Raw genomic sequence first — 14,075 nt, 5'->3', positions numbered from 1 at the left:
ACCTGGTAGGTAGCATAGTCTTTAAAGCACTCACACACAAGCAAGAGGACCTGAGTTCAGATCCTCAGACTTCCTGTAAACACCAGGTAGGCATGATGTAATTCTGGGACTTGGGATGTACCATTACACACCTGTCTATAATTCTAAGGCTGAGATGGGATCCCTGGAACAAGCTGGCCAGTGAGACTAGACTAGCCACATCAGGGAACTCCCTGACTGAAAAACAAACCTTGCCTCAAAGCATAAGGTGAGAGCAATTGAGAAAGATCCTGGCATTTACCTCAGCCCCCGCTCCCCCCAACACACACTTGAGCACAGACACATACACAGAATATGCATACATACATGAAAAAGAGAGCGTGTATGGGGGAGCCCTCTTCAGTAGTGAAGAGTGGTCACTCGCCTCCCTTGCCTCCTCCTGGTGTTATTTCCAAGTGTGGAAAATGGGAAGAAGTGGAGCTCTCCGCATGACAGACAGCTGTTTCTTCAGGCCCTACACTTGAATGGACCAAAGAACCCAGCTTCTAACTGAGCTCTGACCGGCAACATGTTTCTGCCGTCTGGGTGCCAGTGGAGATCTCTTGGCAAGTGAATGTGTTCCAGAAAGAAAAAATATGTCCTTCCTCACCTCCCAGTACCATGTGGTCCCCCTCCAGTGTGTCTTCCTGTGCCAGACTCCTTGCAGTATTGAAGCCTTTATACTAGTGAATTTTTTTTTTTATACCAATCGGGTACCTCTGGACTTACTCACTTGTGCCCAAGAGATCAAGGGCTGTGTGTGCCACCACCTGTGAGGGATGGATCACACCAGTCTGATTAATTACAGTAAACAGGACATAAAAAGCAGTGGTTTAAATACCACTGGTGACAAAAGTGGGATCCCTCTCTTTGCAGATCTTTGGCTCTCTTTGGAGCTGAGTTTACATCCAAAGCCTCAGGAAGGAGCTTGGTGGACTATCAGATGACGGAGGGGAGCATCGGTAGGAGTCTCCTGGGGTTGGTTGTTTGGAGGCCATCGCTTTTGGAACCACAGTATGTCAGCGTAAGAGGCAGATATGATACAACAGCCATGGAATCAGAATCAACTGCTGGAGGGAGGGCTGTGAGCAAATTCCACTAAGCCTTCAGTTAAAAGGGTCCATGTTCCTCTCCCATTATCTCTTCCAATCCCATCTCCTCCTCTCTGAAGCAGGGAGGGTTATACAACAGCAGTTCCGTCCTTAGGCTTGCCCCCCACACCCCCATTTCTCTCCCCCAACCCCCAGATCCTGCTGCATAGAGAGCTAGCTCTGGTTGGGGAGAAAGCTGCCCCACCTCATCTAAATTTGAAGCAGCAGAAAGGGGCAGCAGGTAGGGAGACCAAGGGGAGCAGTTGAGGCACAGGAGGTCTGGGTGGGGGGTCAGACAGGAGAGTGTCGAATATGCCAGCGCTGCAGAGAAAAGCAACCAGGCTTCAGGAAGTGGCTCTCCAAGGTCAAGAGTACAAAGATGTCACCCTTGCAGGGTGTTGCCTCAAGCCACTCTTTGGTCAAGAGCGTTTGCTGAGAGTTTTTCAGTGTCTTGCTTTGGGCCTGAACTGGGCCAGTGCCTATGCTGAGAGTGTAGAGAACCTAATTCTAGTCACTTCCCCGCCATGAAACAGCCCAAGAGAGAGACAGAATCTCACGGACAGGGCACACACTGAGGCCCTCGGGTTCCATGAGTAGGTTGACTGGAAACATTGTTACGAGGGCTGTGCTGGTGGTTTGGGCTGTGTGTGCTGCAGCTGCCGGCTTGGGGTGATGGTGATCTGTGGAAACAACGTGACTTCAGCAGATAGAAAGGGAGAAGGGAAGGGCAGGAGCATAAAAGCCCAGTGGGAAGACATGGAGCCTGCCTGAGGGCTCTCCTGAGCCAGGCTCTGGATCTGTTTCCTCACTATCGATTTTGGAAGCATCCACAAGACAAGGGTCATTTCTAGGGCATGAAACTGGGGCTCAGGAATGGAGAGACTTATTTTCTACTGTGAGCTTTTTGACTCTTTCTTGCTTGACTCTTTCAAATTTTCTCTATTATTTCTATAATTGCAAATCAAATTACAGGGTTTGGCTTTCAAAAAAAATGCAGTGAAGGGTTTGGATCAGACCATTGGTTTTCAAGCTTTCTTTTAAATTTGGCAGAACACTTTCTGCATAATCTTACACGAAAGCCTAATTAATGTGTAACAGAGAGGAAGCCCCTCAGGCTGGCACGTCCCCCCACCCCCCCTCCCCGCCCTTAGCAGCTCCACACATCTGTGGCACAGCTAGAAACACAACGGTTACAGCTATTTCTTTCAGGCCCTAGCTGCCTCTTCAACTCTGTGCCTGCCCTGCCCTCATTATGGAAGCTGCCATGCTCCAGCCCTGAGGACTGGCTGCAGCCTCTCCCCTTCCTCCCCAACCCCCCCAATAGCCACAGACCTCTCGACCTTGAAGAAATTGGTAGTTGGCACCAGCTGTCACCCAGAATCTTGGAATGTGGGGAAACAGTTCACTTTTGGGTTGCTTCTTTTAGGCTTGTGTGTTGATGCTATGGTTTATATATAAAATGCCCCCCAATTGTCTTGTGTGTTTGAACATTGCTCTCCAATCAGGGGTGCCGCCTAGGGAGATGGCGAAACCATTGGGAGGTGGGAGCTCAGTTGGAAGAAGTGTCTTGCTAGGGAGTTTATATTCTGGCACCACTTCCTGTCCCAATCTCTATTCCGGATCCCATCCACAGGTGAGCATGCAACATCTTATTCCTGCCACGACAGCCTCAAGCCACGTGGTGGACTGCACCCTCACACTGTGAGCCAAAGTCAATCCCAACTCCCTTAAGTTGCTTCTTGTTTGATTTTTGGGCGTATCACTAGGAAACGTTCACAAATACAAAGTGATAGAGAAGGGGCTGTCAAGAGCACTTGGCAAGGAAAGGCTTGTGCCACCAAGCCTGCAGGCCTGAGTTCCATACCTGGTGGAGAGAGAGAGAACCGACTCCCACAAACTGTTCTCTGACCTCCACAAGCTCACTAGGTCATTGTAACATACACACATGAGCGGGCGTGTGCATACATACATACATGTATAATACATGCACACTCGCGTGCATGCACACACACACACACACACGAATGGAAATGCACAATTAATCAATTAGATCAATGATAGAGACATATTAAGAAGATGCCTTAACAGCCATCCCAGGCAGAAGCATCGATTCCCAGGCAGAAGCATCGATAGGCAGGATCTTACCAGGACAGTAAAGTGGGAAGGAGCAATAGAGAAAACCCTTCACGTTGTCACAGTGTGCCTGTGGTCACAGACTCCACGGCCTGTGCACACCATGATCCCAGCAAGATGCCTGGAGTCTGTGAAAGAGGAAAGAAGCCCTCGTTCCTTAGGACCATTGAGCAGGGCTCTACTCATGATACTCAGTAAATAGCATTGGTCATTTTGTTACCAGTGTCTGCATCACCATCCTAAGATCTTTAGGGACCTCTGACAGCCGCCCTTGCCACATCTTCCTTGGTAATTCTTAGGTAATTCTTGGTAGCTCTTAGGAAAATTGCCACCTCCCAGGATTTCATTTCATCTGTGTGCATGAGAGGTATTCTCCCGGCTCAGGAATTGCTCATTGGATTGCTGGACAGAATCGACCCACAGACATACTTGCTTGTACATCCAGACATCTGAGATTTCCAGCTTGTTAACCATGGGCTGGAACTGGGTGGCAGGTGCCCTGTACAGACAATCAGACTCTTGCCTTTTCTGTGTGCTCTCTCTCAAACTCTGCCAACCTCTTCTCCACTTAGAGGCATTCTGGAAGTTTGTGTCCTCATCCTTAGCCCTGGGCTTGCTCCTTCCATGACTCAGTTGAGAGGTGAAATGTCCCTCGAAGGCTCCTGTATCTGGACGCTTGGACAATAGATGGTGGTGCCACTTGGGAAGGTTGGAGATAGAGACTTGCTGGAAATGCGCCACTGGGAGCAGGCTTTTTAGCCCCCCATGTCTTCATGCCACTTCCTGCTGATTCCTGAGACGCAGTGTGAGCAGCCAGTCTCTTGTTCTTGCTAGTCTGCCTTCCCAGCCTCAGGAACTGTGAGCCAAAACAGGCCTTCCTCCCTTAAGCTGTTTTTGTTGTTTTTATCACAGCAACAGGAAGGAAACTCACACAAAAATTAAAAAGAAACAAATACAGAGACTGACCCTCAAAGTGTCTTTCCACCTCTTGGGACCCCGTGTGTGACCATCTGTAAAGTGAGCACGCCGAGCTTCTGCCTCTGCTCTCTCACTGGCTCTCTCAGGTCTCTGAGCAGTTTGTATACTTTGTAAATGTTCACCAGGGCCCTCTTTTATCCAGGAAGTCTAACGGGAACTGTGATTGAAGGCAGTCAAGTAAGAAGGATGGGCGTGGCCCAGAGATGTTTCAGCAACACTCCCCAAAGGTTGATTTGCAGACACCTCCAGCTCATGAGATAGATGCAGGGACTGAGGAGGAGCCTTCTGATGTTGTCTTGGTACCATGTACATGGGCGGTAGACTGCTGTTGAACAGATGTGGATCAGGGTTGCATGTTGAACTTCATAAGGTACAGGCTACACACTTGCTCCAGTTAGTGCTGGTTCTCAACAGTTTGCTCTAAAACTTGGTAGCTTGGAGCTGGAGAGGTGGCTCAGCAGTTAAGAGCACTGGCTGCTCTTCCAGAGGACCTGGGTTTGATTCCCAGCACCCATGTCACGGCTCACAGCAGTCTGTAACTCTAATTCCGATCTCTTCTGGTCTCCACGGGCACCTAGCACACACTTGGTACACTGGTAAAGCATCTGCCCTGTGAAATCCTATTGGCTGGGAACATTCACAGGATCTGCTCATGTTTAAAAGGAAGGAGCCAAGAGCCCATCGCTTGGTGGGCTTGTAGAAGGTTCTAGAAGAAAACATAAGGTGAAAGGTTTTGTTACCACCCAGTTTGGAAAAATAGAGCAGAAAACAAAATGCTATTAAAAGGTATAGTTGTTTTCTGTTGTGTTTCTTGTTACACAAGTCATCACACATTTTAAAGCTAAGAACTCTATAGGTCTTGCCTCTGAGTGGGCTTGGCTGGGTTTTCTCACAAGATCCAAATCAAGTTGTCAGCCAGCCAGGGCTCTTAAGTGCCAGGATGTCTAACAGGAACTATGACCACAGGAAGCTAAGTAAGAAGAACTGAGGTAAAGATCTGACCCAAACTATCTCAAGTTGGTGGCAGAACCGAGTCCTTGTGGATGTAAGCTTGAAGCCTCTATTTCATTACAGGCTATCTGATGGAACTGTTTCCTGCTCCTTGGGCTCTATACATGGTCTCCTTGATCTTCAGAGCCCACAGCTCCATGGCAAATTGATCCCCACTCCAGATCCCCGTGACTTTCTCTTACCCTGCCAGATGGAGGAAGCACTCAGGGATTTGTGTGGGATTATGTGACTTTGGCCACGATTTGTTCCCATTTGTCCTGGAACTCACTATAAGCATTGCAAGCACAGGAGGGAAGCTGTGTGTGTGTGTGTGTGTGTGTGTGTGTGTGTGTGTGTATTTGCATGCACACATGTGCACAGGACCCATCCCATGCTTAGAGGCCAGGATTGTAAAAGATGTTTGCTCACTCTTAGAACTTTGGTTTTAGTTCTCAGTGACTCGGAAACTCAAACAGAATCATCCTTCTTCACAGACACTTTGAAAACACTGTGTGGTGTTCAGTGGGAGGGAACAACATGTATGCAAACAGCCATAACTTAAGACTGTGCCCTACCTTCCAAAGAGAGAAGAATAGAGCATTCAGGGACCAATAAAATCTGTTTTTAAATGCGCCTGCACAGAAGGGGGCTTCATGAAGGACACAAGCTCTGAACAGGCGCTATGCAAGGAGGCATAATTTGGGTATTCAAGAAATAAATTGAGCTGGGTGTGGTGGCACGTGCCTTTAATCCCAGCCCATGACAGAGACAGAGGCAGAGGGATCTCTGTGAGTTTGGAGCCAGCGTGGTCTACAGAGTGAGTTCCAGGACAGCCAAGGCTGTTACATAGAGAAACACTGTCTCAGAGGGGGGAAAGAGTTGGGAGCCCAAGGCTCAAATACTTTGAATTTTGACACCCCTATATGCAAGGGACAAATTGATATGAACCCCTTAGATCATTTTATTGCCCCCTGCTCCCAGAGACTGCGTGCTTTGTTATAAACTACCCGCTTCCCCCCCGTGTACAGGGATTTCACACAGCCACTAAATCTTGCTCACAGGTCACAGGCCAGTGGGTAGTTTCTCCAGCCTCGGTCTCCCGTATTCATCTGTGGTCATCCACATATAGCCGGAGGCCCTGCTTCTCTCATGGGGCATCTTGCATCTCTTTGGGGATTGGCTGTCTGTCTGCTAGCCTAGGACAGTTGTCTTTTCCGTTGCTGTGACAAAATACATGATATACAGCATCTTAAGGGAGGTTTGATTTGGGGCTCACAGTTTAAGAGGGTGGTCCATGGTAGAGAAAGCATGGCAGCAGAAATTGGATGTGTAGATGGATCAATGGACTGAAGATGGATCAATGAGTGGATCAACAGGTGGACAGATGGCTAAAGAGATGGATGCAGGTGTTTCTAAAGTTGTTACCATAAACTTCATTTCCCTCCTGCCAAGTTACTGAGATTGAGTGCAGCTGTTTTGTGTCTATAAACTTTTCCTTGGTGGTGGTTTTTGTTGTGTTTTGCTTTTCTAAGATGAAGTCTCAATGTATAGCCTTGGCTGGCCCCACACTCGTCATCCCCCCTGGGATTACGGGCACATGCCACCACCCTCAACATTGAAATGCTTTGAAGAAACAAAGCGGAATCAAAGACCCAGTTTCGAGTTGTGTGGGGAGGAGCCATGCTGTGTTCTTTCTCATGAACCCTGTAATTATTAGCAGAAAACTGAGGTCCCCGAGTTTTCTCCTTGGCTACATTAATCACTTCTTGGGGGCTGGGGGTGAGTTGGGGGAGGGGAGACTTCTATTCAGATACAATTTTGAAATGCCGTATCAAATAAACAAAGCTAGGCGACTTACTGTGGGACTTCAAACAGCCTTTCTTTAATGTGTGCACGAGTGCGAGGATGCCTGTAGGTGAGTGTGTATGTGAGGAGGGGGATGTACATGTGAGTGGAGGCCAGTGGACAACCTTGAGTGTTATTCCTATGGGCATTGTCCATATCATTCTTTTGAGGCAGGGTTTCTCATGGGCCTGGAACTTGATGTAGGTTGGCCAACCAGGCAGTACCAGGGAGGCACCTGTTTGTGCCTTCCAGTGCTGTAGTCACAAGCTGAGGGCACAGTGGATCTTTTTATGTGGCTTCTGGAAATTGAACTCGGGTCCCCTGCATTTTTGCAAGGCAAGGACTTTACCAACTGAGCTCTTTCCCACTTTTCTAAGACACCTTACTATGCTAACATACATGTTGGCATCTGGATATGTAAGTGCTGAAACTAGGTTGCAGAAGAGACAGGCAACATAACATTTTAGTTCCATCCATTGGCAAGTATGTAATTCTGGGCTCTACATACATTCCCAGTGCTGTCTGTTGTCACCATTTCCCTACCTTTCTCCAGAGGCCACACATCTCTCTCTACTCCCCAGTAATACCTCTCTCTAGTCTCTCTTTTACTGGTTTTATCTTCTAGGTACTTACAGAATTAAAACCTTACGGTAAACATCCTCTGTATCTGACTTATCTCACTAAGCATTAATATGTTTTCAAGGTCCATCTATGTTGAACGTTTGCCCTGTCTATGGTTTAGCTGTGTTCTCCTGTGTGCCTGGGCCACACCTTATTTATACTGGACACTACTTGAGTTGTGTCTTTGGGTGGCCATGACCAGTGCTGCAGTGAACATGGGTGTACGGGTCCGAGTATCTCCGGTTCATTCCTTTAGATAAGGAGTCGCTGGGTCATGTGATATTGCTCTGTTTAGCCTTCTGAGAGATCTCCAACCTTGTCCACAGTAGCTGTGTTCCCACTGCCATTCCCACCAACGATCACACGGGCTCCAGTTTCTCCGCCCACATCCTGCCAACACTTGTTTTCTGTGTATTCAGTTACACTATCCTGCTAAGTAGTAAGTGATGCTTTGTGGTAGGTTTGAGTCCTATTCCCTAATGACCAACATCTGGGGTTCTAAGTGTTCTTGATGCACTCTGAATGTAAGTCCTTCATCAGTTACACTTGGCAGCCGTATTCTAGTCCACAGCTAGTGCCTTGAAGAGCAAAAGGCATAGTTGTAATGAATTCCATCTAATTCAGCAAAAATTATTCTGTCTTATTTTAAGAAGCATTTACATAGAGCATAGTGACACACATCTAATCCCAGCACTCAGGAGGCGGAGACTGGCAGATCTCTGTGAATTCAAGGTCAGCCTGGTCCACATAGCAAGTTCCAGGACAGCTGTATAATAGGGAAACCCTGTCTCTAAGAATAAGAGGAGGAAGAAGAGGAGGAAGAAGAGGAAGAGGAGGAGGAGGAGGAGAAAGAAGAGGAGGAGGAAGAAGAGGAGGAAGAGGGGGGAGGAAGAGAAGAAGAAGAAGAAGAAGAAGAAGAAGAATTACAAAAAGAAAAATAAAGAAGTATTTGCCTATAGGCTGGGGAGATTGCACAGTGGTTAGAACACTTCTTTCCCTAGTGCCCATTCCCCCCCCACCCCCCGGCATGAAGACTGGAATCTCATCAGGTGGGTCTGGCAGCCCATTTGTGATTCCAGCCTGGGAAGGTGGAGATAGAAGATCTGCAGAACAAGTTGGCTACTGAGACTAGCCAGTCAGCTCTGGGTTTGATTGAGAGACCCTGCTTCCATGAAGAAGGTGGAAGAAGAGATATGCGGGATGCTTCCAGACAACCTTGAGCCTCCACATGCATGCACACTCACATATGTGTGCCCACACACATGTAGACTCACATACACTCCTATGAAAACGGAAAGGAAGGGAGATTTGCTTAAATAATCCCAAGTCACTAGGATGAAGCCACATAGTTCTTTCTTCTGTTTGGTTCGGTGACCCAGTCTCCTTTTGTGTGCATTGAGAGATAGGGTTGAGCTTCGATAGTCTGTCTGTCTGTCTGTGACCCGTTCTTCCTGTAGCCCATGCTAGCCTGCATTCTATTTTCCTGCACTCACTATCCTCCTGCCTCAGCCTCCCAAGTGCTGGGATTGCAGGGAGCAGCACCATGCTGGAAGAAAAGTTTGTGTTGGATTTTGGTGTGTCGGATGTAATGATTCCATACCTTTTTGTTCAGAATTTGATCAGTAAGTTTATATGTACATGCATGTGTGTGTACATGTGTGTACATGTATGACAAGCATGTGTGTGCATATGTACATGGATGTATGTGTGCACTTTGGGGGTGGGGGGTTGTTTATACACTTGTTCTATACATGACCTGATGAGTCATTTGTCTGTCCTCACTCGAGGACATTCTCTTGTTCACTGTAGCCATGAACCAAACCTTGAAAAGTGTATATGTGTCCTTCAGCTTTGTCCTGTCTGTGTGTGTCATTGTTTAGCTATCTACACAGGTCCTTCATGTTTCTGCCAAGATTATGTTGTGTCTATAGATCAATCCTTTAAGGACCAGCATCGTTTTGTTTTTGAGGCAGGGTCTCGCTATGCATCTGAGGCTGCTGTGAATCTCGTGATCCTCCTGCCTACACCTCACACCTCTGGGAGAATTGGCATCTTGACATCTAGTCTTTCCAAATGCTAATGCCACCTGCGTCCTGGCTTACCTATTGCTCTTCCTCCTCGGACACTCACTTGTAGTTTTCAATGTGTGTCTTGGCTATTTTGTTCAGTTTGTCCCATAAGTGTTTGATATGTTGGCACTGTTGTAAATGATAATTCAGTTCTCAATGTTTCACTGCTGGTGTTTATAAATTAAATTGACTTTTTCACATCATCCCCGCCTTCCAGGATGCTTTAAAATCGCTAGTTCTGGACCCGCCTCAGCATTTTTCAAACTGATCAATTTTCTACTAATGCTCTGACCAAATTTTAGAGACCTAGACAGACACAGGACCCTATCTGTGGACCCTCCACCTACATGCAGACAGAAGGAATGAGAGAGCCGGGTCTTCCGGGTCCCCTTCAGACTCCCTGCCGCCTCAACAAAGGCTTCTCAACAGAAGATGCTCGTCTCAGTTAAGACCAGATCGGAACAAATCAAGCAAGATAGAAGTTTTTCTCTCACTGAAAAGCCGGGAGGGTGTGTGACTGGATGTGTGTGGGTGTATGTGCTTTTGAGCTAAAATGTGTGCTACTTTCATGAAAATGAAAGCAGCCCCAGAGAAAAGACAGGCAGAACCTGTGCCACTGGCCTCAGGGCTAGGAATATAGACAGACAGGACTCTGACTGGCAATGAATCTGCACTGAGAGGTCAAAGCCTGGGGCATCTTTCAGAAATCACTTTAGGGTCAGGCCAGCCCTCTCTCTTTAGAATTTTGCAGCCCAATGAAACTGACCTGAAGCCATTTGATCAGAGGATAAAGTTAAGCACTTTATGGTATTATGTCCTTGTGACTATGCTAGGCCTGTCTAATCCCTGTGTGACCTTCCTTCCATCCAGAAAAAAAAATAGAGTGGAGGCAGATCTGTCCATTCAGTAGTCAGTGAAAGTAAGACCTGGTTTTCTGGGGTTCACAGTTTGGGGAGACAGGCGGTCCTTAAATGAGCATCCTAAGGAACATGAAGTGTGGAGGCCTGAGGTTATTCTGCAGTGCTAGGGCCGCTTGCCCAAGATGGCTTCTCAGTTCCCACCTGGTGCTCAGTTCGGAGACTCGCCAGGGCATGGTACTGGTTAGGTTCAGGTGTGTTCTCATACCATTTGGTTCTGGTTAAAGTTAAAAACAAACGAACAAATCCCCCCCCCCATATACATTTTCTCAAAACATCAGGTCAGGTTGAGGCTGGCATAGTCAACCTCTCACTTGAGCCTTATTTGTGAGGGCTAAAATAAGAGTGGTCCTCAGTTTTGAAGAAGAGACATTTCCTCTAGAGGAAAAACGAGTGGACTCCATCCTCACTTATCTCGGAGAAGGAGGAGGAAAAGAGGAGAAAGAGGAGGTTGATCTAAAGCACGTGGGCTTCTGTAGTTATTCCTGAGCTCTGCTCTGCCTCATTTCTCCCTCAGACTGTGGCTCTCACCTGCCAAACAGCGCTGGTACAGACTTCCTCCTACTGTGTGCCTCATGTCTGCCCTTTGAGCCTTATTTATTCCTGCCATGTCAGGCCTTTGCCCTTAAGTAAATCTATCTCTCACTGCTTGTCTCCATTTCTTGGTTCATGCATCCCCTCCAGCTGGAGTCCCCCTCCCCCACCCTGCATTGCTCCCAAGCAAACCCTTTCCTATTCTTCCACACCCATCCCAAAGACTCTTCTGTAGGAGTCCTTACCCAGTCATCCCGGTGGGAACAAGGCAATACACTATAGTGATTTTATTGAACCCGTGGACTGTCTTACTTAACTATATGTATTAGCTACTTTTCTCATTGCTATGACAACATCATCAAAAGCAACTTACGGAAGGAAGATGGTTTGTTTTGTTTTTTGATGTATGTGGGCGTTTATCTGCATGTAGTCAGTACCCTGTACTTCCCTAGTGCCTGTGGCAGCCAGAAGAGAGCATCAGATTCCCTGGAACCAGAGTTACAGATGCTTGTGAGTTGCTCTGTAGGTTCTGGGAATAAAACCCAAGTCCTTTAAAAGGGCAGCCAATGCTCTCAGCCTCTAAGCCATCTCTCTAGCCCCAGAAAGGGTTTATATTAATGGTTTAGGAAGGTTACATACAGTCAATCATGTCAGGGGTGGCATGGTGGCAGGAGCTGAGTGTGAAAGACATTGTCACATTGGGTCCACAGTCAGTAAGCAGAGAGACATGGTTCTCTGTTCATTCTCCTTTTTGTCAGGTCTGGGACCCTGGAGCACAGGGATGGTACCATCTACACTGAGGGTGTACTTTACTTCCTCAGTTAAACCTCTCTGGTTAATGCTCTCTCAGACACTCTCAAAGGTGTGTCTCCTAGGTAATGATAAGTCCAGTCAAATTGACGCTAAGATTACCCATCACACTTTGCCTCTCCCAGAATTCCCTGGACACAGTAGGCCTTCAGTAATCCCTTGTTACATGGATGATTGAAAATTACTCAGCGTTTGGCCTTAAAATTCATGGAGAATTTCAACTGACAACTGTCCAGATTCCCTTCTGTTGCTGTGAAAAGACACCATGACCAAAGCAACTCTTAATAAAAGAAAGCATTTAATTGGGGGCTTGCTTACAGTTTCAGAGGGTGAGTCTGTGATCATCATGGTGGGAAGCAGACAGACATGGCAGTGAAGCAGTGGCTGAGCCCTTTACATCCTGATCCACAGGCAGTAGGCAGAGAGACACTGGGCATGGCATGGAGTTTTGAAACTTCAAAGCCCACCACCAGTGACACGCCTTCAACAAGGCTGCACTGATCCACACCTCCAGGACAGTTTCACTAAGTGGCGACCAAGCATTCAAACATGTGAGCCTATGGGGGCTGTTCTCATCATACCAGCACACCTTATATAAAACAACTTTATTCATTTGGCTAAATAAGTTCTACCTGGTCTACTCCGATCGCTCATGTGTGCATGCGTGCGTGTGTCTGTCTGTCTGTCTGTCTGTCTTTCTGTCTATGTGATTCTCTGTGTGTAACACACACACACACACACACACACACACACAGGCTATTAGAATAATCTACTTAATGTTTGGCATCAAAGAGTGCATTCGATCCTGAAGCAAAGTCATTCCAGGTCCAAGTCAATCCAGGGTGGATTGAGAGTCTAGAGAATTACCCTAACATTTTCAGCAAAGACTGCCCCCTAAATACAGCCTGAGACCTGGCTGGAGCCCACAACCTTTTCCCTTTTCTTCTGGGCCAGAGGTTCAAACACCCTTGCTGACAGGCCCTGCCAAGTCTGCAGTCTCCGGATTGGAGTGTGTGCTCTGACCAATCTTTTTTCTCCAGCAGATTGGAGTTGGCTTTGTTTCCCCATTCTCTCCTCTCCTCAAAGGGTGCCAGACACACTAAACGGTGATTAAACAAAGATTAAAATTCCATTTGCATGAGTGAGCGGCAGTTGGGACCGTGATGGATTCCTTTGGAGTGCTGACTAAGGGCACGTGGGTCCCAGACACAGTCAGTCTGAGCACATCAACATGTGTTTACAGTTTGCTGTCTAAAGGGATTTCCAGTCCATTCCGCCAGGCTACCCAACTAGTTCACATCCTCAAGGTGTTCCTTCTCTTTGCCTTCATTGCCTGTGGCAAGGGAATGTTCTGGAAGCTGAGGGAAGGAAAAGTATCAGGAGATGATTGCAAACAAAAAAAAATTATCTCAACTTTCAGAGACACACCTCTGGGCGTGCAGTGTGACGGAAGCATCTGAGGATGTCTGGGTTGAAGTCTGGGGGTGCTTCCTTACATAATATTACATGATCGATGTTGCTTAAGGGTTGTGTGCTTGGAGCTCAGTGGGTCAAGTATTTGCTACACAAGTGTGAGACCCTGGTTTTGAGCCCCCAGGACTCTTGTGAGAGCAGGAGTCTGTCATCCCAGCACCAACACTCATTTCCCAGGCTCTGCCCTGGCTGTGGCCGTTACTCGGCCACTTGCAGTTCCAGAGCACTGGAAAGGTGTTTGAATTGACGTGAAGCCAGGAGGAGTTCCAAGTCTTAGTCCAAAACCAGAGTAAATGCCACAGTTATGTGTTATATTGACTGCATGTTGAAATGCTGATGTTTTAGAGAAGGTGGGTTGGGTTCAATGAAATATATTGGGGCTAAAGAGATGTCTTAGTGGTTAAGAGTGTGCCCTGGTCTTGCAGAGGACCTACACTCAGTTCCTAACACCTGTGTCCGGCAGCTTCCAACTGCTGGTAACTCTAGCTGCTGGGGATCCGATGTCCTCTTCTTGCCTCCACAGACAAACCCAAAACACACACACACACACATACACACACACACACATACACACACACACACACACACACACACGG

The 14,075-nt window shown here is 47.3% G+C and overlaps 1 protein-coding gene across 2 annotated transcripts in view; it reads left to right on the top strand.

The window, feature by feature from the left end:
- Positions 1 to 14,075, top strand: part of Galnt10 (polypeptide N-acetylgalactosaminyltransferase 10) — a 152,446-nt gene that overhangs the window by 66,482 nt on the left and 71,889 nt on the right. The window lies entirely within an intron of this gene.

This window comes from Grammomys surdaster, unplaced genomic scaffold, assembly GCF_004785775.1.
Source record: "Grammomys surdaster isolate TR1022 unplaced genomic scaffold, NIH_TR_1.0 797, whole genome shotgun sequence".
Classification (NCBI taxonomy): domain Eukaryota; kingdom Metazoa; phylum Chordata; class Mammalia; order Rodentia; family Muridae; genus Grammomys; species Grammomys surdaster.
This window is presented reverse-complemented; position numbering and strand designations above follow the sequence as displayed.